The 26,028-nt window shown below is 41.2% G+C and overlaps 1 protein-coding gene across 3 annotated transcripts in view; it reads left to right on the top strand.

Annotated features, from left to right (window-relative positions):
* The first annotated feature begins 18,077 nt into the window (after positions 1–18,077).
* Positions 18,078–26,028, top strand: part of sgcd (sarcoglycan, delta (dystrophin-associated glycoprotein)) — a 618,307-nt gene continuing 610,356 nt past the window's right edge. Inside the window, exon 1 of one of the 3 annotated variants that reach the window (XM_074611818.1) lies at positions 18,078–18,212. The gene's annotated coding sequence lies outside the window, so the exon portion shown is untranslated. The remainder of the gene's footprint in view (positions 18,213–26,028) is intronic. The other 2 variants (XM_074611822.1, XM_074611821.1) reach the window with 2 other exon arrangements.

Here is a 26,028-nt window from a genome sequence, read left to right as displayed (position 1 = left end):
TTGTGTTGCCTGAACCTAACTTCCTGTGAAAACAGAAGTTTATTTTGAAAGGACACTATGAATGAAACAACCGTGCGTTGACACGCCGTCCCTGGTCCGTCCAAAAGTAACCCAAGAGGGGTGCCTGCGTGCGTCGGTCTCTAATGCCTCATGGTACGTGTCCACAGGGGCGTTTTTTATCACGAGGGGACGCGACGCTTCCCAACATTGGACGCTTGGTGTGCTGTCCCTAGAAACAAGGCACTCGGCTCCTGATTGGACGAACACTTTCCCGCCGTTGGCTGCTGCTCCCAGTTTTCAAACCGGAACCAGTATGGAGGCTCTTTTGGAAACTTTCTTCTCTTATTTCACGTAAATAGTTCACTGAAATGTGTTTCTGAAAACATTTGAGGCGAGAAATAATCCATGCAGTTGCTGAATCTGTCTTTATTTTGGATCGACAACGTTTAATTTAAAAGATCCTCGGGAGTTTTGAGAGGCGGCGAGTCGCGTCAGACGCCCGTGATTTACATAAAGTAGACGAGCCCTCAATTTTATGCAAATGAGGAGCGGGCGTTGTGACGCCTAGTCTCTCGAATCGCGACGCCACGCTACCAGAATGCATTGCGCGGCTGCTTACATAGACAATGAATGGGGAGCGTGGAAAGCACGGAAGCTGTGGACACGTACCATAAGGGGCACTGACCAAGCGGCGGTACTTGAGTTGGGAGGGAGAATGTGTTGCATTTTTACACCAGTGTCATATATATCCGGCATCTGTTCATTGAAGCTAGGCATATCCTAGTCAAACTTTTTTTATTTTTATGGCTGCACCATTTCCTAAATAATTAGCCTGCAGTAATATTGTTGAAGTCTTGTGCATTATGTAGTCAGACATCCTCAAGAGTTCAGCCTGACAGATTTGGTATCTTCATTAGAACTCCAATTGTATTCTAAATGTGTGTTAAGACAGAATGTGAAGCAGATTTTTTGCCTTGAGTTATTTGCACACATTTGGCTACTGGACTGTTTGTGTAGTTTGTATTTATTCGGCCCAAACAGCCTGTGTGCTGACTGCACAGTTGTTAGCTGTAGCTGGTTAGCAATGTATAATCAGACCGTGTTTGTTAGGAGTGTGTCTGTGTGAGCTCAGACTCTGAATGACCTCAGAACTCACCAGGCCGTTCTCTGTGTTTAGTTTCCCTCTAGTCTCTCTCTCTCTTTTTTTTATTTCTCTTGTCTCTGGTTGTTGATGGAAGTAGATTAATAGCGCCCGGGGATAAGCACAATTGTTTTGCTCAAGTTGATACATTTTCAACTTCTGCAGACACATCTCCGCCTACAGCACATTTACGACTATTCTCACCCACTTGCATCATTTCATTGACTTTGTACACAATCGATACCGCACACGTTACATTTAGAATTGTTTTCTCCTTCTGTGTGAACACACCTTAAAGGTCCCATATTGTAAAAAGGGAGATTCCCATGTCTTTTATATTATAAATCAGGTATAAGTGCTTTATAAATCTTGTTAAATTATCAAAACACTCAATATATGGAGAAATACACACAGCTCGTATTCAGAAATTGTGCGTTGGAAACAAGCCGTTAGGATTTCTGTCCATTTGTGATGTCACAAATATACAATATATAGATCATTACATGGTTTTAAACATAAACATTCTAAATTTGTCCCAGTTTATTTCCTGTTGCAGCGTATGTAAATAACAACAGCTGACAGGAAGTAAACATGGACCCAAACTGTTGCTTAGCAACGCAATTCCGTTGCAATTCCGTTGAAATGCACTAAAACGGAGCGTTTCAGACCGAGGGTGAATACAGGTATATTCAAGCAGACAGTACGAGGAAAATAAAGTTTTGTTTTTTTAAAATTACAGCATGTAAACATGTTCTAGTAGAAACACAAAACACAAGTATAAACCTGAAAATGAGCACGATAAGTGACACGAGAGGGTGGAGTTAAGCACAACTGAACGCCTATATAAGACATTTTTAAGCGACCAAAATGTTATAATTAACTTTCATGAACTGAAAACACGAACAACTCCCAGAGCAGACAACGCCGTGGTAGCTACCTGTCTATCACAAGGTAGCCACACCCTTAAGCATACCCTGCTTTATCGTATATATTACTCTTTAAATCACAGACTCTGAGGTTAACAAAGGGTTTGTGAAATGCAAAATTTCAGATTTTTAAATTGAGATAAAAAAATTGTAAATTGAAAAAAAAAATCCAGTGTTATATTACAGAATTAAAATAAGATGTAAAAAAAAAAGAGTGATTTGGCTCATCTAAGTAAAGTGACATTTCTATCAGATGTTATCTCGTTGGAAAGTGCCAACAAAACAAAGAAAAAAAGGCATAATAAATAAACTAGATCGGGGTTGTTGTAGCACAGACGGGCAGCCTGCTCAGATCGATGTCAGCTCTCAAGCAGCAGTCAGTCTGTCAGTCCTGTTTCCAGTTGGTGGCCTTTTGCTAACCTCCACCTTGAAATAGCCTGCTGCCATCATGCCCCTGTGTAGCAGAGCAGATGAAGTCCCAGTCGGCCAGTCTGTCTGCACACTCAAGCATGGTGATAACTCCCGACAGCTGGCTGCCTTTGCTTCCTTCTCACGCCGCGCTACCTCTTGCCCTCGCCACCACCGCCGCTGCTGTAATGAATGCAGACCTTTAAACCTCACGATGAGGGAGCCCTTCAAACTGAGAGGGAAAGATCTACAGCTAAGAATAGAAGGCTGGGATTGGAACCGCGACGTCCAATCCAGCTGTACCTGAGCAAAAGGGTTTGAACGCGTGTGTGTGTAGTGGTGGTGATGATGGGAGGGAGGGGAGAAAGAAATCCAAAACATAAAGTGACAGTAGGAATTGGCCATTTTCACCGGGTCCTCGGGGTTACTGATAGAGCTCTGTTGTTGTGTTGGCAGAGTCTGAAGGTTACAAGTGTTTTCTGTGATTGTCTGAGTAAGTGTTTGGCCTGCTGACAGATCACATCACTCTCACACCTAAAGGCATGTTTAATCCAGCATTGAATCACATGTCTTTCAACACGTTTTCCCCACAACTCGCGCTTTTTGGCACACCTTGGCGCCACTTTAGGATTAGGCAACAAAACCACTATAATTAGGTTTTAGGAAAGAACTATGGTCGAGCTTAAAACTGCTACTTATGTACAATGAAAATTAAACTGAACGTTGAGAACATGGAACACGAACGAACAGCTAATTGTAACATGAAAGTGAAACTTAACGCACGAGACACGAACTGCGGTGTCCTGGATGAAAGCCTGGTGTTTGTTGGACCCATCCACCTCCCCTCTCCCCACCTCTAGATATCTCTCAGAACACTTGAATTACAATATGCTGAAAGGTTATTGTGAAATTTTTGCCCGATGATGCCAAAAATATACTGACTACTGTAGCTTTAATACAGTAAAATGAGGCCCTGAGGCTTTACTTGACTGCTGCAGGATTTGATTTAACTGACTAAGCCGACAAAAAGTGAAAATTCAATATTTAAAAAAAAAAAAAAATGTTTATTGCTCTGGTGTTAAAGATATGTGTACAAAGATAAAGCAAGATTAAAGATTCAAGCCTTTTTCCTTCACCATCATTGTTAAGCAATTTCTTCAAATTTAATTCTTAAATTCACTCATATAATACGACACAGGTTGATCATCTTCACCTTCCTTTTTTACAAAACGAAACATGGCCAATACTCCCTCAGATATCGTGGTGTACAGACGAAATACAAATAATCAAGAACGCTGTATTCTTTGAAAAATTTAAAAGGAAATTGTCATTAAATGTATTATGTCTAATTAATTCTTGACATGTACTTGTATGCATGTCTGTATATGTGTATTCATATTTTCTTTTCTTAGATTTTTGTTCTATTTTTTTCATTAAGTTATTTGTATTTAATTATATTGTTGTCTTTTTTTAATTATCTTAGCTTAATTTTATTTTATTTTTGTTTTATTTTTATTTTTATCTGAAGTTTTATGTGTGCAAATAAATAAAAAAAACACATTTTCACAGGACAATTTCTATCAGTGCAAGAACATACAGTATACATATTTAACCATGTGTAATTGCGTGTTCTGGTGACGTGCAGCTGTTTATATTATCTGAATACCGACCATGTAATAACACAGGTTCGGTCAATTACACCACTGACAGTTAACTGAAGTGCTGTAGAGTCAATGTTGCTATAGTTACCTGCACTTTGACTTACCTAACATACGGATACAGCCATGTTTAACTTGGACTGTTCTTGTAAGACAGCATATCAACACATACCTTCTGTGGTTATGTCATAATTACACTTATTGAACAGATGATGTTGTGGGCATGTTTGTGAAAATTAGCGTGTAGCTGTCAGCGTCTGTCAATGCAGTGGGCGGAGTCCTGTTGCTTCCTCGTCTTTAATGATGTTGTGGTTGTTCAGGTGTCAAAAGCTTCTTATCTCGGTAAAGCTGCTCGCTGTTACTGTCATTTTTTTTTTTCCTCCACCGGCGGAGTCTGCACTCGTTTGTCTGCCTCATAAATATCTGCGTTTTGACAGCCCAACATGCTGGCGACCTGTCATATCTGAGTGATGTGCTGTGATCGGTGAAGGCTGGTGATGCTAGCAGGGGAACAGAGCATTGTTTTGTTTTTTAAAGCATCATTTTTATGCAATCATAAATCTGTTTTCCATTGTTTATTTATTGGTCTCATTGTCACAGGTGAGAAAACTCATTATGTGTCCTTATGTCTTTCAAAAATGAGCTGCAGTGCTGAAAAGTACCGTAGCACAATTACTTTATTTCCATTTTATGCTGCTTTATCCTTCCACTCCATGACATTTCAGAGGGACACTGCAGAACTATAGTCACTATTTACTTTGCATATTAAGATTTTACGGTGATATTTTATTTTTTCAAATGATCTTATTGCATTTTTATGGATTTAACCACCCAACATCACTTTTCTCTATCTCTTATTGTTTCTAAATGTATCATTTAAAGTAGCATATTTGAGGATGTACTTACATTATTCATGGCTGAATGCAGTTATTGTAAGTCACTTTGGAGTAAAGCCTCAGCTAAATAAATGTAATAGAATTAGAACAAGTGCTCCGTGGTAATTAAGAGCAAATTTGCTTTGTGCGCTGTACTTGGGTGCACTGTACTTTAGCCTACATGGGCACTTGAAAGGGGGACAGAATACATACACAATGTAAAGAGAGTGGGAGGAACGGTGGCCAATGAAGCCCCCGTGGCTCATTTGTGTACCCGGGGCCACCTGGTGGGTAAATCCAGCCAGGCTGAAATATCTTTAACTCCTGTTTGCAGCTGCTGCAGGGACATTTTGTCCTGACGATGTACAGGCTCCGAGATCTCTGGCTGCATCAGGGAAAGTAATATCGGAGCCACCGCTATCGATCTAATGCATCAACCCACCCACAGACATTCCTTTAATATATGAAAGCCAACATTTTGGAGGTTCTGAATCAACCGATGTGACATGTGGAACTACAAACATTGTAAACAACAAAACTCAATTTTGCTTCCTCCCAACTTCGTCATCTGTCTTCTGTTTTCATTAACTCTCTTGTCTTACTTCATCCTCCTCCTCTTTTTCAGTTTCTCTCACCAGTTCTTTAACCTTCCTCCCATTCTCATTTTCATTCCTTTCTCCCTTCAGTTTATCTACTCACATTTGTCTCCACTCGCCCTCTGTCTCTCCCCTTTTGTTGCTCGCCGCCTCCCTCTCTCTTTCTCTATCGTTGCACCTCTATCACTATCATTTGTCTTCCTTGACTTGTCATTCCTTTCTGTTTTCAAAGTGTGATGATTTTTTTTTTTTTTTTTTGTCATTTCAGTGTCTAACATTACTTTCTTTCTGTTTTATCTGGTAATGTGGAGGTTCCTAGAGCTGAAATGATCCTCTGTTGCTCCTGCTAGACCGGTCTTTGCATCATCAGCTGGAGGATTTTGGGGGAAACAATGAAAGCCTCCTGAGAGATACACAGCGTAATGAATGACGTGCACAAAAGCATGTTATGAGAAGAAAATATCAATCTGATCTCATGGGGAGGCGTATAAATAGAACAACATTATAAGGACTTTCTGCATGTCACGAGAACGCATGTTAGCCTTTTCACGTGTCATTTGTACGCCACGCAACAAAACTACGGCGGCAGTTAGGTTTAAGTTACAAACATCACTAACGTAACTTCAAAATAACTCAACAACACTTTGGGACAAGAACAACGGTCTCCTGGTTGAAAGTCCTGTGTTTGTTGGACCCTCTCTCACTCTTTCACTTTTTATATAATGTCACTAGCTTGGAGCATAGCATATTCATGCGGATGCGTTTGCAATGCAGTCAATAGAGACTACATGGCGTACACATGACATGCAAAAGGGTTGTTCTTATTGCATGTAAAATGTAAAACCATCTGTGTCAATATCGTCAATATTAGAGGCTCAGAGCAAGGGCTCTGGGAGACCAACAAACTCCACTTAGGGGGTGATGGGAGGGGATGATGGATGGGACAAACAAACACAGGGCTTTCATCCAGGAGACCGCTGTACGTGTCCAATGTTGAACCAATAACGTGTTGTTTGTCTGTGTGTTCACAATTTTAAGTTTCACTTTCACTTTACAAACGTAGTTATTTCAACCCAAAACACAATCTTTTCCTAAATCTAACTAAGTGGTTTTGTTGCCTAAACCTAAGCAAGTCTTTTTGTTTGAATTCACAACGTTAACCATGTGTTTAGTGGAGCGTCATAGTTTGACGTGCCAGGCTACCCAGTGTGATAGAAAGTGGCGCCAATCAGGGTCCCGACAAAGCGCCAGTATGTGACGAGCTGGGAATGAGAACGAGGTGCAATTGCACACAGCTACATTTGCATATTTTGTTCCAAATGGAAGCTGCATGTTTCGCCAAATGTGGCATATGTGTGCCAAAAAAATGTGTGGACACCATACTGAGCATACAGACTGACAGGGAGTTGGATAACGCTGCAGGAGTGGGTTATTGGAATCCATTGTAACTGCAAACAGAGTTATGTGTGACAGAAATAAAAAAAGCTAATCGCACTAGTGTCAAACAAAAGCAATGTATTTAGAAATGTTTAGAAAAGAGCAAACTTTTCAGAGCCACCTCTCAAGGCTACACAGGGTGCATATTTGGCAGCAGCATGTAGCTTTTTGATGGAGTATATCTTTAATTTCCTGTAGTATAAAAAGAGGTGTTTGTGCCCATCTCCTGTCTTTTCCAGTCTCTTGCTCTCAGGTGGTCCAGTTGTCCTGGTTTTAGTCATGTGCCCTCTGTAGCACTCAGTGAACCAGAAGTAAAACTGTTGGCGAATTCACCTGGATGATGATTCGAACCAAAACACTGCACTCAGACTTGAGAGCTGAAGTGCTATACACGACACGCGTGTTTGTAATAATGGAGGGTTAAGAGGATGGGAGCCTGCAGCGGGGCTCAAAGGAAGAAAAATGTGTCATTTTGATATCTTTCTAGAGTAGATTTGAGCAGGGGTCACTCGGGGGAGAGGGAACATGTCATTTCCATTTTAGGAGCAGCTGGGGGAAGAGGAAAAAGTGGTTGGGATGCAGTGAGGGATAAAAGTGCTGTCTGCTGAAGGAAAATAAAACTAAGAAATTCTTACCGATAACGGATACAGGCGGAAAGAAGGTCATCTGTTTCTTAAAAACACCTTCAAAGTCTAGCAAAAAAGGAGAAAATTATAGTCGAGCTCAGCAAAGGTGAAACTTTCTAGTATGTGATTTTGAAGCAAAATGCGAGAAATGGTCAATTGGTAGAGGGAGACTTTATGAAAGCTGGCTTTTAATGCTGAGGAATGCTGTAATGCTCTCCACCCCATACCAGAAAATGTTAGAAAGTCAATGGTGAATACAAGCAGTTGCATGAGCTTTTGACCTTGCTTTAAATCTGAATGGTTTATATTTCTAAGAGGAATGTCTGGGCATGGTTCATAGGCTAAATGAACTATTTGGATGAGATAGAGTAAAGCTTTATGTTGAATCAGATTGCATGAACTGCATTATTCCAGGGCAACAGATGATAAGATGATAGCATGAAGACAGACAATTGAATTTGCAGTGTTTTTAAAAAAGGAGGAAAGTAAAAGGAGTCTGGTTGCAGATGCTCATTTGTCCCTCTCTTCCTATCGCTCCGCATGGTCCTCCTCTCTCCTGACACCGCCGTGGTGGAGTAATCGTCTTTTCTCAGTCAGAATCGCGTTTTCCAATTCATGCTGAAAACTCATCATCTCCACCTTCACCTCGCCCCGTCTTCTGACTCAACCTCCGACACCTTCACATCAGGGTTTGTCTGCTGCATTTCCCCCAACAGGCATAAATTATAGTAGCGTTAAGTGGTTATTGCCACTGTGTTGTTAGACTGCTGAGTAGAGGTCTAAGAGCAGATCCAACCCCCTGAAAAGAGCCAGGTCTAGGGTCTGTGCTTTTCTTGTACACCTCTGTTCTGGGTCAGATCCAGTTTAAATAACTTAAGAGTGAAAGCTCTGTATAAAAGTTTGATGAAAGATGATAGAAAAATCCTAAAGCACACAGGTGTGGCGACTACAGCACGGTTGAGGTGTGGATCTGCATCCTTGGCATCATTGGCAACGGTTGTTGGTATATTGTCAACTGCAGTCCAATATGAACCAGTTGGCAACCTCCTATTCAGAAGCCAATGCAGCAGTGCCTTAACCCTGCATTCTCTCTAACAGCCAGCAGGGGGCGACTCCTCTGGTTGCAAAGAAGAAGTCTGATTGTATAGAAGTCTATGAGAAAATGAGCCTACTTCTCACTTGATTTGTCTCAGTAAACATTGTAAACATGAGTTTATGGTCTCAATCGCTAGTTTCAAGTCTTCTTCAATACAGCATGATGCTCATTTAGTAAATTATGGTCCCAATTAGAGTCAGATAGACCATAAAGCAGGGGATGCTTTAGGGCGGGGCTACCTTTTGATTGACAGGTCGCTAGTCTTGGAGATGTCGATGCTTTAATTGTAGAACGTTTAACTCTTTCACAGTGTGTTTTCGGCTCATTAAAACCTTTTTGGTCGCTTAAAAATGTCTTATTCAACATTTAATTGTACTTAGCTCCACCCTCTTGAGTCACTTCTGTTTCCAATAACACCGAGATGGTGACGACCAACATGCCGAACTTGACTATGTCCACTATGATATGAACAGAACTGGAGAGACTGGGGTGCACCACAATGCTGATTCTTCAGTCAGGTGATCATGTGAATTAAAGGTTGTGCTTGTCTTTTGAGAGACCTTTTTCTCGACTCCTGTAATGCTGACATGAACAAGTCTTTTAGGATATTAGAACTACAACCCTACACATTAATAAGGCTTTAATAAGGAGCCATTACGATGGGTGTGCATAGGTTTCTGTTCGCCTCGACTCTGTCTACAGTTGCAAACATTTAAACTGTACAACATTGACACAGTAGATAAGCCTCTATTGTGTCCTACCTCTTAATAGCATCACCGGCACTTTGTCCTTTTGTCTCCTTATGCTCTCTTTGTCATTTCACTTCCCCTTACTGTCCATGTTTTCATGGGTATTGTATGGATATGTTTATGTGTGCTCTCATACAGTACACTTTATTATTTACTGTATGATTATTTGCCTTTTCTGAGTGCTGGAACAAAAACAAAACTAATCTGAGGGCAGCAGTATAACTACCACGCAGTAAAAACCTGGAACTTTAGTGGTGAGTGTATCCGTCTGTATTGCTGATGATATTTTTAACTCGCTTCACCATATTTTCTTTATTCGCTGGTTTCTCAGTGACTTCCCCCGGTCCAGCGAGGCCTCGTGAGTCTGAGTGGCACTGGAGCCGGAGGTTAGAGTTCCTGCTGCTGGTGTAACCGTCCTCTGCTCTCAATCCTCAGCTGGTTAGGTTGTTAGAAATGCCCGCCAGCTGATCCCAGAGGGGTGGAGCAAAGTGTCAGCTCCTGACGCAGAGGTGAGAGGAGGAGGGGAGAGAGAGAGGGCGAGGAGATTGTGGAGGGATTTGAATCTTTTTTTTTTCTCTTGTTCTATCTTTCAGTTGCTCTCTCTTTCCACATTTCCCATTGTTTCCATATCTCTCTCACAACCTCCTTCAATTCAGCTTTATTTATATAGCACCAAGTCAAAACAGAAGTTATCTCAGGGCACTTTTCATATAGAGCAGGCCTAGTCCATATATTATTTACAAAGACCCAACAATTCCCACCATGAGCAAGCGCTTGGCGACCGTGGAGAAACTCCCTTTTAACAGGCAGAAACCTCGAGCAGAACCAGACTCTGGGGGGACGGCCATCTGCCTCGTACGGTTGGGTTGAGAGAGATAGATACAGGAAAAGAGAGAAAGAGAGAGAGAGGGAGAGAAAGAAAAGAGATTCAACAATGCAAGTTCCAAATAGAGATGCAAAGTAATACATCTCTTATATGTGTGTAGGACAGATTTTGGATAACCATAATTTTTCATTACCAGCCACAACAGCGACGCTGGTGTTGTTTTCACCTTGTGAGTCTGTGTGTGAGTCATCGTGGTGAAATGTGGTTCTGGATAGACTTTCTGTAGTGGGAACTATCACAGAGGAAGTTTGGAGTACTTTGCAAGGTGTTTATATGGCTTTCTGTGGACATGCTTTGTCACTGTGATAGCATCACAACCCTGCAAGATGCAATCACAAAACTTTGGCGTCGCGGCTGGCTGGTGTGATCCCAGTGCAAGCTGCAGCTGCTTTTGCATAGTGCACACACACACACACACACAGGGTGAGGGGTAAGATTGACAACTGGCTAATGTAGATCCCCTTCTGTATCCAATAATATGTGTCCCAAGCACACATCTCACTGTGCTGGTCACATAAACGCACGCACACAAACTTGCATCATCTGCAAATGTGTGCACAATCTCCTAAATCTCAACTTTAGGTTAGGTTTTCATTATCAGGATGTAATTAGTTCAACTTGCACAATAATTATAGTGGAGCAGTCATTGGCATTTACATTTTTGTTCTCAGGCTCCCTCCAACAAATGTATAAAAAGAAAAACAATCTTTGCAAACAAACAAATTCTCCAACCTAAATGCCAAAAATTTTTGTTTTTCATTGCTTTTTGTCAACAAACATAGAATGTTATTTGCAGTAACTAAAACCTTGGGATGCTCACACTGGTATACAGGTACTGTATACAAACCAAATGGAGGACACACTGACTGAAGTCATCACGTATGATGATGTCATCATCCTGTGCTACCTTCACTCTGCACAGACAGTGTACCAACTAGAGCAGAAATTACATTACAAAAAAAAACTTTGAACAGCTGTCATTTGACTGCAGTTGCAAAACACAAGAGGAGGCCTGAGAGAACCACTCTGGTGGCTCTGCTCACTCAGCCAGGCTGCACCGTGAGGGAGGATGTCATAGCCGTGATGTGTGTGCATGTTTCCTGCAGGTATGCATGCTTAATACTTTTGAATGTCCTTTGGGTGAACCGCTGTGTTTATATTCCAGTGAATTCCATATATATTTATTTACATATTTATCTTTAAACATCTTGCATTTAATGTTGAAGATGATATTCAGGATAATATTGAATTATAGCTCAGCCCTAATTGCTAACAAACACAAAGCAAGTTTACTGTGATGATGTTACCTCCTAAACAGACAATTAAACCCTCCTACAGCACAACAATGAAAAACATAATGCAAACCATAAATCAAGCGATATATGGCATACAGAATGCATTTGAAATCAATATCATCTCCTCACAGTGGAGCTCAGGAGCTCCAACGTGGTTGCTGCAGGGTGTGTTATTACCTGAAAGCCCTCTGCTCTCAGGTACAAGGTGGTTGGATGTGTCCTGGTGCTGCTTTGAGGTGTTACTCTGGGATGTAGTGCACAACCGTATTGCTTGAGGAGATGTGTATGTGTTTTAAGGTGTGTGTGTGTGTTTGCCAAGCTCAGGGATCACTGGGCTTGGCAGTGTCTGGGCTGGAGGCTTGAGCTGGACAGACAGATGAGGGGTTGTTGTTGTTGTTGTTGTGTTGTCGAGGGAGATCCCTGGGGTTTGAAAAGCCAGTTGTATCCGACCTCTAACCTCCCACCACCGCCTCTGGCTGTGACAAACACACAGACACATATGCACAGACACATCCACAGGTATGCACTGGGACACACAGCGAAGTTGAAGTACTATGCCCATGCCTGCATGGGCAGATATCACAAATGCACATATAAAACAGGACACACACATACACATCAGTTATTCAAGCCACCCTTGCAGGAGAAAAGAAGGAAAGAAAAGACCGAATGAAAAGAGTGGGCGGACACATGCCTGCATGTATGAACCGTCTGAAATCTGCCCCTCGGTTCATGTTCAAAGGTAATTATGGAGACATTGTTTACAGCGATTATTATTGTGCAAGCCCATAGCTGCACCTTTATGTGTTAACCGCTCGATGTGAAAGACATTGCAGCACTATTGTGTTGTTCTTTTTCTTCTCTGTCTAACATTCTGCCTCATTCAAAATGCTTTTGTATATGAGTGGAAAAAAAGAGGTGGGTAGAATAGACCATAAATGTACAGAGGTATACATCACTGAGACACAAAACAAACCATAAAGCCATAAAACTCAATCACTGCTAAATGGTTTAGAGAAACAATAAAATAGTAATCAAGGGGAATATGATGACAGGAGGTACAAATGTATATTTACAGCCATGCCGGAGAAAAGTCTGCAGATTCCAGAAGCTGCTGAAGGAGTCTATTCCCTTTTATTTTTTTAGTCAGCGCCAGCCCTTAGTCTGTCCAGTCATTCATCCTGTCAACTAATGGGTGCCACTACTTACGTTCTCTCCGTGTTAGCGTGGGTTTTCTCTGGGTTCTCCGGTTTCCTCCCACACTCCAAAGACATGGTTAGGTTAATTGTTGCCTCTAAATTGCCCATATATATAGATAGTCTGGCAACCGGTCCAGGGTGGATGGATGGATGAAACTGTTATAATTAGACAGCAAGAGAGAGTCAGAGATAGGCAGAGAGAGAGAGTTGGTTTAACCGTTTCAGCACCATGGAGAGAGACCGGGGCTGTAGTCAAAGAACCTCTTTTCCAATCCGGCCCCTACATCCTCCCACTCCATGACGGAGTGAACTGTAGTCACACTCACAGCTCAATGAAGCACCCTTCTTTAAGGTGGAGGGTACAACTACAGCAGCAAGCTTTGGGAAAAACAGCAAGGATACTATGAATAAATATCAGAATCAGAAATAACACTATATACTATATATAGAGACTGGGTTTCACCGTTTCAGCACCATGGAGAGAGACCCAAAGAGAGACTGGGTTTAACCGTTTCAGCACCGTGGAGAGAGACCCAAAGAGAGACTGGGTTTAACCGTTTCAGCACCGTGGAGAGAGACCCAAAGAGAGACTGAGAGTGTGTTCCAATCCACGTACTTCCAGAAGTACACTTCAATGTAGTGCACTTTGTGCACTCTGTACTCACTTGAGTAGTGCGTAAATTTCAGCGGGGTAGGGTCGTCTCAAATCTAATACTCTGCGGCGCACTGACCGGAAATGACGATGCAACATTTGACCGCGGCTCGCTACCTGCCAAAATATCTTCTGAAAAAAATGAAAGCAGAGTGGAAATTACCTTTCCAACGTCGTCGCCTACGATGTGTCCTCCTGTTGGCTGAAAATGCACCGGTATGCATTCCTCTGATTTCATGTGTTTTTTTATCTACATCTTAAATCCTGAATGTTTCTGTGTACATATAAACACCGATGTGCCGTCCTCTGAGTTTACTTTTTTTTCCCCCTGGTACCCTGTACTAAACGTCACAACGCTATGAATTGTGGGTAATTCCCTCAGGCAAAGTCTGCAGAAACGTCTGCGAAAGAGCCCTCAAGGACTTGGCGATTTGACAGTGGGACATCCATAAGCCCTCACGGACTCTGCGGGAACGCGCCTCAAAGTCTGTGAGTCTGTGAGTCTATGAGTGTGGACTTTGGGATTTGGCCGGGGTTTAAATGTTTCAGCACCATGGAGAGAGACCCAAAGAGAGACTGGGGCTGCGGTTCACTCTTTGATTGTACTCTTATGGATAAATTGAAAACAGTGTGATTCTGTTTTGGACATGAATCCTTACTTGAATTGTACAGCATTGGCTTTGTCACTGTACTCATTTTCTACGTGTTTTAAATAAATAAAACATGCACTGTAGCATTAGGGCAGTGTGATTTTGTTTAGCTCCACGGTTGTCTTTTCCACATCTCTCGTTGACCTCATGAGGTTTTCCATCGAGGTCAAGGAAAAGCGGTTAGGAAAAGACATAGGACGTAATTTTTTTTTTGACTATTCGACCACAGCCTGGGTTTAAATGTTTCAGCACCATTGAGAGCGACCCAAAGAGAGACTGGGTTTAAATGTTTCAGCATCTTAGAGAGAAAACCAAAAACTAGGTTTAAATGTTTCAGCAGCACGGGGAGAGAGAGGAGCCCTATTCTCAGAACAACAAACAAACAAATGTCAAGACACAGTCAACAGATACCCTGTTATCCTCACTGTGATGTATGTTTACAATATACAACATTTAGTAGCATACACTACACAAAGCAACGCTGAGCTCAGTGCATGGTGAGTGAACCTCGGGGTCGGGGTATCTTTTCTTGTTAGTGGCAACCCAGCCACTCAGTATATACTGCAACCTGTTGGTAGCTGGTGCAGCCATAAGGCTTAGTGGTAATTAAATCACCTTAAAACAAATCACTTTAATGACACTACCTGTGCCATGACATATATATTTTTTTTATTAAATTGTGGTGATATCAAAATACGCAGAGACAGCGCAATTGTACAATGCTATCTGATAAAAAAATATGAACCTTACCTTTCCCGTCAGACAAAACCTGAAACATATGTTTATCTTACATATGGTATTATATCTGTAGCTTAAAGAGAAAACAGTCCAAATGGTAATTCCACGCCCACAAAAATAACTAATATTTATTTGATGACAGAATAACAGCTGTAGAATGAAAATTATAACCGCCATTGTCACTGATTGGTGTTGGAAAAATACAAACATGTGCACATTCACACTCATTGCCCTTAAGGCCTATTTCTGTTTCAGTGTTGCATACTTAGTCACGAACTTGTAGCGCCTATTTGAGGACAAGAAACCCTAAATGGACAGAAGTGTCAGTGAGACAGACAATGTGAGATATACGACTGTGAGCATGAACGCAAGGGTATAAATGTCGAGAAACGGAGAGACTCAGGGCTCTCAGCCCTGAACATTTATGTTGATGGTTGATTTTCGAGTCCTTCTTCACAGAAATTGCCTCAACAGTGCAAAAATGCATGGGATGCTTGATAAAACGGGCTGAACAAGAACATCTGGATATTTGGACTGTACTTGGCTAAATGCTGAATTTGAATTGGAACAGTATTGGGATTGTGACTGATGACATTTTCAGACTAGAACGCAGATTAAGGAAGGTCTCGGTTGGGAACGTTTCAGAACAGTGGAACGATTTAGATAAAGAGATAGTAGCAGAGGTTTACAGTTTTTTAGGATCCTCCTGAGGCTGTATAAACAAACATCTGCACACAGGGGCACCCAGTCTTCAACATGGCATCAAATGTGTCTGTTAAATCTGTAAACTTAAAACTTCTCAGGTGTTTTCAAGCATCCCTGTTTGTTCTAACTTGTTATGTATGTAAGGCCGTATGTGACACTTTTGACTTCCCACTTCCCAACCATAAATAAATATAGCATGAGTCACCCGGTGAAGCAGGAAGCCATTTAGTAAATCAGCCACTCAGGCTGTCATTCTCTTGATTACCATTGGCCAAGAAACCACATACCAACATCCTAGTTACTGTAATCCCATCTCTATTTCTGTCTTTCCCTTTCCCTCACTTTGTTTGAGTGCACTCATGTGTTTGGATGGAAGAAGCAGAATCTTTTTACAACCAACGCTGGAATAAAGACGAGGGTAAAACTGAAGTCAGTCTCCCTGCACATGAATCACAAAACACATTTTGATCAATAAGGTATTGAACAGAAGATACTTACTAGTTTTGTAATACACTTGCTGAGAGCCTGAAACCACTGTCTTTATTCTCTCTGTGATATCCTATCCTTATGTCTGTTTGTTCCAAATTATCAGCAAGTGTACTTTATTAGAGACCCTTCCTGATATAATTGCAATACTCTCTTGCATGTCCCACTTATTCTCTTTCCCATCATCCTCTATTTCTCCCTCTCCGTCTCTCTCATTCTGATTATCTTCTCTCTCCCTCTCTCGCCCTCTTTTGCTTTCTGGCTCACAAATCTTGAAAATTGAGATCTGAAGTGTGCTGGTGCTGGAAGCCTTGATACAAGGCTACCACTCTCCGTCAAATGAAGACACTCCTTTGGCACGGAGAGGCGTGAGAACAGCCTTCCATCAGAGATTTCTGTTTAGAGAGCAAGTGGGTCCTCCACTCGCTTTACTTGTCTTCACATATTTCCCTTTTTATTCAGGCAGAAACACTGATGAGACCCGTAGTGTGTTTTAGTATCTGTTTATATTTAGGGTTTTAACTCTATATGCTTTGTTGCAGAGTGTAGAAAAGGCTAAGGCTTCCTGTCAGCGAACTCACTACAATAAAAAAAAAAGAAATCTAAAAATGGACTTGCATTTACATTTTGATTCCTTTTAATTATCCACAGTTGAGTCAGTTCTCCACATGGCTCAGGATAATTTCATGCATGTCTATCCTGTGGAGCACCGCCACAGCGCACCACCATCACAGCAGGCTGCTCGCATGCACTGCTGGTGTCCTGCTGTATACCTCCAGCTGCAGCCAACTGCACAATGTACATAGAGGGAGGATTATGTTGTTGGGGGGGTTTGTTAGGAGAAGATAGAACACAATGAGAAAAATATTGCAAGAAATAACCCCTAAACTAACGTTGACAATTGACATCCAACAAAAACATGACAATACAATTGCCTTTTATAATCAAATTTGACTGCAGACAGACTGTGGGTGTCTAACAGATGTTCAGTATGAACACATATCTGTTATCCATCCAACAGTTAATATATTTCACTCTGAACCACAAACCTGTTGTCGACACTAGAGAAAATGTCAGGAGGTCACCATCATCGTCATTCTGATAACATCTGCATCGAGTTTTCTGTAACTTTGCTTTTTAGACATCTGGATGCTTTGATAAACATCAACATCTGGCCTGTTTGCAATGTAAAGATACATATTTATATATAGGTTTATGATGTCTTATACACTCACCGGCCACTTTATTAGGTACACCTTGCTAGTACCGGGTGGTCGTCTGCTGCTGTAGCCCATCTGCTTCAAGGTTGGACGTGTTGTGCGTTCAGAGATGGTATTCTGCATACCTTGGTTGTAACGAGTGGTTATTTGAGTTACTGTTGCCTTTCTATCATCTCCAACCACTCTGCCCATTCTCCTCTGACATCAACAAGGCATTTCCGTCCACACAACTGCCGCTCACTGGATCTGTTCTCTTGTTGGGACCATTCTCTGTAAACCCTAGAGATGGTTGTGCGTCTAAATCCCAGTAGATCAGCAGTTTAATACTCAGACCAGCCCGTCTGGCACCAACAACCATGCCACGTTCAAAGTCACTTAAATCCCCTTTCTTCCCCATTCTGATGCTCGGTTTGAACTTCAGCAAGTCGTCTTCACCACGTCTAGATGCCGTAATGCATTGAGTTGCTGCCATGTGATTGGCTGATTAGCTATTTGTGTTAACAAGCAATTGAACAGGTGTGCCTAATAAAGTGGCCGGTGAGTATATATTCATCTTGTATTTTTTTGTATTCTTTATTTGTTTAGTGTTGTTCTGACATTTTGTGACATTGTTGATGTATGGTTCCCTCAGCTGGATATATTCAGTCATGTGACTTTGCTAACTTACACCATAATCATGTGACTTATTAGTCCATACTGATCATGTGACTACTTTCCAACATGTATAAAAACAGCCCAGAGGCAACCATTTTGCCCCGATGAAGACTGGCTGAGATGTGTAGGCATGTATTAGTTACCATGAGTTACTAAAGGATGTTTAAATCACTTCCCTCTCGAGTGCTTCAGACTTCTTCAACAACTCTAAACTGGTAGGATCCTCACACTGAACTGCTTCACACCCGAGCAGCACTCCATGTTGACTTCTTTGTGACTTGTTTCATGGCAATCCATCTGATAGTCGTGGAGACATTTTAAAAAAATAAGTAAAATGTTTTTTTGTACAAAACCTACTGATTGAAATTATCAATCACTGCCAATGCTGTATTTCAATGAATATTAGTCAAGGAGTCCAGGACCAAAATATAATGGATTTGCTTTGTGGGATTATTTTCTCTCTCTTTGTCCTGCTTTGTATTTAACATCCAGATAGTATTTCCTCCTCTTATAAGATTTACATCACAACTTTGGAGAAAATCCTGATGGCAGATTTAGCGAACAGAATAGCAATGATTGTGAGCGTATGCATGTTGAGGTGCAGACACACAACATAAAGCATGTGCGTGTGGCCTCATGGCCTCCACAGAGCTCTTTGTCTTGTCGTTTTAGCGCAGGCAGGAAGCGTTTCGCCCTCCTCATCCGAAGCAGCGGCTGCATAATTCAGCCGCGGCGATGGGGACTCCCACAATGATTGAACATAATGACGTGTGAACCCATTAGCAGCTAATCAGAAACAGCAATGAAGCTGATGATGATGAAGGTGACGCCGGTGAGAACTTCATCGCAATCATCAACCCCCCTCTCAAAAAAAGAAAAAACTCATTTTGCTTTCCAAGGAGAGTAATTGAATTTGAAAAGAAAGCCGGTGAGGGGGATCCTGCTGCAGAGTGTTACTGCATGTGGTCGCTGCTGACACAACTACAAACAACAAGCAAGAAGCACGAAGGTGTTTATGAATAATGCATCTGTACCTGAGGAATGAATCTGCTGCCTTTACACTTGTTGAACTGTTTCAGTGGCATGTTCACTTCTGTTTTTGTTATTCACGCGTGAACGAGTTGCTGATGCAACTTAATCAGACACGCATGAAAATACAGTAATCCAACAATATCTAGTGCTCTGTAAAACACATCCTATCCTCTAGACATGCTGCATCCTGCACAATATTATATTGTAGAGAAATTTGATAATATCACACAAAAAACAAATACGCCAATATGTTAAAGGGACTGTTTGTAACTTTTTAAGCGTATAAATGTACCGGGTCGGGACATATGCGCGTTCGCGTGTAGTCGCTGCCTCTCCTCCTCTGCCTGCCTGCCTTCTCTCACACAGCGCGCGCGTTCTTGCTCAGCTCGCTCCACCTCTAGACGTGAACGTGCGCTCACTCCACACTGCAGAAGAGTTAGTTTAGCGCTGAGAATATCTAGTGAATGCACAGTGGATGTTTGTGCAGAAATAAATGCTGCAGCTCCTCCAGACCAACAGAGGTTTCCCTTGTCTTGTGAAGTGACGGAGCTCTGCAGGGAGAAACGTTATCGCCTAGTTACCGACCGGGTGCCGGTATCTCCTTGTTCTCTCCGGCTGCGGGGGCAGCCGAGACGACAAGTTACTCGCTGCAAAGCCCCGCAGGCTCAGGCAGGAAAAGCCAGCACTAGGATCAGCATTGATTCATGGAGAGACCTTGGTCTGGTCAGCTAACATTACTGCCAAGCAGCTGAAATATAGAGTGATATTGTGGTTTTAGCTGACGTGTGTCACCTCACTGTTTTGAGCGATGCTCGTTCATGTCTATTTAGAGCGAGCAAGCGGGAGCCCGACGCTGACTTTCGTTGATTTCACGGCCACAGGTGTCGCTGTTAACAAGCAATTCTGAAAGTTACAAATAGTCCCTTTAATGGGGACATTTTTTGCATTCGTTCACAGCAAGTGATGTAGTAAAGTGAGCGACGGTTGTTGAAAGTTGCCTCGTATAAAAGTAACGTGGTATAATAAAGCCCACTAAGGGTGGGTGGGACATTTGGTGGATGGACCCAACAAACACAGACTTTCACCCAGGAGGCAACTATTCGTGTCCTGTGGGAAACCGAAAGTAAACGTTGTTACACTTGTTACGTAACGTGACGTAAGAAAGTCCGCTAACAGTGGTTGTTGGGTGCCATGCTATTGTTTCGCCATTATTCCAAATATTCCCCAAAATGTCCCATCGCTTGGCAATAAACCTGAAAACATTAAATTTTGTTGGCCACATGGGGGCAGCAGAAACAAGCTGTGACATATCACTTTTAAAGCTGATATGTTGAACTTGATAGCACACAGTTGCTTGTTTATTTAAGCATCCAGCATTTACGGAGTAACATTAATATTCATTTGGAGTCGTGTTTCTGGCCACCTTAGCTGTGTTTTTGGTCTCTCCCTACTCCTGAGGGAAATATCTGGCTCTTTAGCAGCTAAATGCTCCAGCTGGTCGCTAACTGTCTGGCTGCTGTTTAGCTGCTGAGCAGGTAGTGTACGGTTGCTTTTTAAAGATTTCTCACTGAAGACAGCTGCCTGCTGCGACCGACCAATAAGACATTATCCCGCTTACTTAAGTATACAAGTTTTTGCAGTAAAGATTTTCCCTTTAAACAAAATATATGAATCCATCTAGTTGTCTCTTTACAAATCAAGTCAAGACCTTAAAACAACTTTAGTAATCTAATGCTAATGGTGCTTAAGAAGAATATCTTTGATCAGAAGAAATAAGACTGAATCATCCTAAAATGAGATATTATGACGGATATTGATCAGCCGTTACTTTCCTTGGAGAATTTGCAACACGTCAACTCACTAACTCTTGACAGATGTTACAGGCACACACACATATACATATATTAATAAACTGGTTAATATTACATAGTTTCACACATGCACAATCTCTCTCTCACACACACACTGTCCAGTGACGGGGTAGGCATGGGAAGCGACAGCAGATGAGCTGTTTTGTGGGAAACACGGCTGCCAACAGCTGATCGGTCCCATTCTTCATCATCATCTCCATCTCTGGCGCGTCGCACACTTCGCCCACAACAAATGCACTTCTTCATCTGTCTCTCTTTGTGTTTTCGTGATTCCTCCATCCTCTCACTGTCTTCTCTCCATCTGCCCACTTTTTAAGTCTGTCTTTTAGTCTTAAACTCCTACGAGGAATTGTTTAGAAAATCAAGATTATGTTTCATTTCAGAGGTCCGTGGACAAGAATGTGTTTTCGTACACTGTTTGAAAGGATGATAGGAGGGAAATATTTCTATTTAATCAGAAAAAAAAAAGAATTTTGTGTATTTCCCCAGTGCACTTTTATAAGCTTTTAATTTTTTTTTGTCCAAAAAATCCCTTTCAGGCACGTTAAAACATCCTCTCAGTATGAAATAGTTTATCTTAAAGGCACATGATCTGTGTGGGTTTATCATTGCATTGTGAAAACAGCTGCCTGCTGTTGCTGGCAACACAGCTGATGGGATTATGAGAGTAAAATCAAAAGTATTAAGCTTAAAGAGGGTAAAAAAGCTCAGTTGAGCTGCAGAGTTGATTTTAATTCTCTGGGGGTTTGTCACTAGGACTAAACCTTTTCACATAGTCATTTTATTCTTTAAAAAAAAATGATTGATGGTGCTTTAAAACTATAGCTTTTAGTTTGAAAGAAACCCTTATGGGTGTAATATAAAATGTCCCTTTAATTGCACTTTTTGCTTTCAAAGAAATATCTTAAATCCTTGCAGTTTGAGCTGGAAACTACAAAGATATTACATTTGTTTTTTATGACAAACACGTATTTCTTATCATTTCTAAAGTCACGTCGCCCTGCTGCAGCAATGTGCTCATAAAGAACCTCTTTACAAAGCAACCAACTGTCTGAGATTAGCCACATCTGTTTATATGCAAATTACTTCCATGTGTAATTTCCTTTTAGTGCAGTTTGTTCTTTCTATGACGCACAAACGCAACCTATACATTCCCCCTAAAGCGTCTGCGTGTGTGCCACATCCGAGAGAGCGTTTATTGCGACGAGTTTCTGTGCCAGCAACAGCATTACATGCATGCATAATTTAGATGAGTGTTATCTTTTGTTTTCTATACTGAAGATGCACACAGTTTTCTATTTGGTACGAAGCGTTGTTTATCAAGCTGTTTCACCATCAGCAGTCACAGCCCGTTTTCACTTGCCGAGTACATCGTGACAGAGAAGAGGAATTAGCAAGTGGTGTTTCACAGTTGTTGTAAGAAGTAACAAGCACAAGCGAGAGTGATATGGACACCATCTGAACACGCATAAAACATCTACGACTCATTATTTGTTGAGGGTAAACTTATTGTTTTGCAAATAAGCCTTTGAATATAATTCATTTCTTTAAAGTATTAACAAGTTACATTTGATTGATATCATTCAAATTCATGATGCAATAGGATTTTTCATCAACATGAGATACCCTAAAGATCCCAGAACATTTGACAGAGCTTTCTGCTTTAAACATTACAATAATTTGGATGATAATGATTCTCTCATCGCATCATGACTGAATCAGAAACGTTTGTCGCCTAAAAAATAATAATAAAAAAGGCATTCAGACCAATTTTCATTTGATTGATAACAGGGAGGAAGATAAACAGTGCGGCACTTTTGCACAGAAGCCCCCAAACGTACTCAAACTGGACTTCACAGCCCATATTTCATCGTCTCGTTGATACCTGAGGCAACACAGCCACGCCAATGCAGCCCCTTGTGTTGTTTAGACGTAGGGCTGTTTCCAAGAGTCTACCGCCGTGCTATAACGGCTCTGCGAGGCTGTACTTATGCTGCGTTCCAGACAACTGGGAGGTCGGAATATTCCCAGTTGAAATTTCCAACCTCCAGGCATTCCAGGTGCACGACGCCAAACGTAGACGAATGGCTGGCCGTGACAAACTGATGTTTCTTTGGCAAGTGTACACATTTGAGCTCTCAGTAGTGCAGACTTCACATTTTTCTGGCATGCTTCATGTTTTTCCAAATAACTTTTGTGAAGAGAAGATATCTTTCGGAGATTGTTTACCGTGACAGCTGCCTACTAATAACCCTACCACCAGAGCCGCACCACTAGTGTGGTTAAAGAAGTGACAGCCCTATTGAATTAAAGTTAAAGACACACTTTTAATGACACAGCAAATGTTAAAATGTTCAAACCAGGCGGCTACCTCCAGGTCTGAAAAGTGAAGCAAATGCAAAAGTGCCTTAAACTTGCATTCTCTCTAACAGCCAGCAGGGGGCGACTCCTCTGGTTGCAAAAAGAAGTCTGATTGTATAGAAGTCTATGAGAAAATGAGCCTACTTCTCTCTTGATTTATTACCTCAGTAAACATTGTAAACATGAGTTTATGGTCTCAATCGCTAGTTTCAAGTCTTCTTCAATACAGCATGATGTTCATTTAGTAAATGATGGTCCCATTTAGAGTCAGATAGTCCATAAAGCAGGGGATGCTTTAGGGCGGGGCTACCTTGTGATTGACAAGTCGCTATCATGGCGTTGTCCATTTTTCCATTTTACAACTTTAACGCTTTCACAGTGTGTTTTCAGTTCATGAAAGTTAATTGTAACATTTTGATCACCTAAATATGATGTCACACGTCCACTTTGTATATGGTTAAAACATATTAATACATGACCCCTTCTTGAAAAGAAACCCAGATGTATGAAGAACCTATTTTGTGATCTGGATGTCTCTGATTTACAGAGTCAATTGTTCAACTCTCCTCACATTGTAAAACTCCTTAAGAGTGAGAAATTTCAGCCTCTAACTAATGTAACATAAGAATCAGTCCAGTAAGACAAGAGTCATTCCAAACCCATTTGGCTTTGTACACATGAATTATGATCCGCCGCCTGATTTTGAGCCATTAGGTTATTTCATTAAGTCAGTGAAACATAAAAGTCCAATTAGGATGAAGTTTGTGAGTCACTGCCAAATGTAGAAAATGTAAAACTGGGAGGATTACCTCACTAATTTAACACTTTCACTGGCTTTAGCTTTGCACTTGATGTGGTCAGAGCTGCTGCAGCTTCCTCTCTCTACTGAGTCAAGACTAAATAACTCAACAATAGGGGAGCACGGGGTCAGTTGTAACGGAGATGTTTCCAAAATGTATAGGAGGAAAAAAATCAATAGTTGGTGCTTAAAGGAAAAGAATACAGCTTCTTCATGAAATCTGTGTTTTATGAAACTATACTATACTATACTATACTATTATATAAGTTTATTCAGATAGGGTGTCACAACTAGCCCTGTTCGTTCCGCTCTCAGGCTGTTTTAGCTACAAGGTAAAGTAGAAAAAAGTGTCCTAGCGCGCACTAAAGCCCGGGCCACACAGCGCGCATCATGCTCGCGTGACGGCAACGTCGCGTGTTGTTTTTTATTTCGGCGTCCATGTTAACAGGTTAGAGTGGACACACTGCCCGCATGAGACGCACGTCAGACGCGCGTCAGACGCACGTCAGACGTGCGTCTATTTTATAGAATAGAAGGCTCGCCTATTTTTCACGCTTGCCGCTTACCTCTCGGCTGCGTCTCCCAGCAGCAACAGACAGTGAAGGTGATCTATTGACAGTATATGAGCAAGATTACTACAGTTTCCATGTCTAGACATCTGTAGAATATGTCACTGACCATCAATATTTTACACTTCCTATCTAGATTTCAAAATAAAAGTCCTCTAGCGTTTTTAGTGCACAGAATCATTCATTCATTAACACAATGCTTTTATTCTGAAATACTCTAAATAAAGCAGTTGTCTGCTTGCAGGTTTCCATTAAGTTAATATAGTACAGGCTTTTAATTATGTAAACACTGTAGTAGTCATAGCAGAAACCCTACATATGCTATACATATAATAGACTGGGTTAATAGATTATAAGAACATCAGGTGATAGTTGGCAGTATTTTTCCGATGCGCTCTCTCTCTCGCTCTCTCTCTCTCTCTCTCTCTCAACAAACACCACGTAACTTTATTGTTCTTTCTTTTAGAGGTGTTATTTAATTTTTTTAAAGATATTTAATAATAATTTTCGTTTCTAAAGGTTAACAAATAACGAAACTGTTTATTTTGCTTTGTTTTATAATAATAAAAAAAAAACACTTTACTTATATTTATCATTCTGAAATACTTCAGGTGTTTTTCTCCATCAAGGCGCAGTTCAGCAACAAGGTGGTGAAAAGCTCCAAGTTGCCTGAGATGTCGGAACATCAGCATTTATAATGTAAATTGCTGTCCCGCCCCAGATGTAAATTAAGTCGTTTTCGATAAAAGCCGCAACCTGGAATGCTGTAGAACAGGAACCCGAAACCCCCTGGAAATGTTGTTTAAAACTGTGCCAGTCAAAGTGAAGAGGGATTGCTGTAGGCTCTCTCTTACTACTAATGTATTTATTTATTTTTTTGTATTAATATATAGCCCACAGAAATCCCTCTTCACTGTCAATGAAGAGGGATTTATATATATATATATATATATAGCCCATATAAATCCCTCTTCACTGTCAATGAAGAGGGATTTATATATATATATATATATATATATATATATATATATATATATATATTAATATTTATGTATGAATTTATTTGCTTGTTTTTAATAATATTTACAAATTACCACACAGTTCTTACCCTTTTTTGTCTTAAATAAATATAAATCACATTTATTATGAAGTTAAATGGCCATTAAAAGGCAAACTCTATGTAGAAAGAAAGGGCTGTCAGCAACAGCAAAAACACAGCTGACAGGTAGCTCCTGGACGCTCCCGAGACGTGGGTAACTCGCGTCTAGTGTGAACACCCTAGGTGGGCATGACGCGGCCACGACGTGACGCTGCCGTCTCGCGAGCATGATGCGCGCTGTGTGGCCCCGGCGTAACTGTTCAGTGGCAGATCCATAATGGATAATCAGCGGCCGGCAGA

The sequence above is a fragment of the Sebastes fasciatus genome, chromosome 16 (assembly GCF_043250625.1).
Source record: "Sebastes fasciatus isolate fSebFas1 chromosome 16, fSebFas1.pri, whole genome shotgun sequence".
NCBI classification, from domain to species: Eukaryota; Metazoa; Chordata; class Actinopteri; order Perciformes; family Sebastidae; genus Sebastes; species Sebastes fasciatus.
The sequence above is the reverse complement of the archived record's forward strand: the minus strand, read 5'-3'. Positions and strand labels throughout refer to the sequence as shown.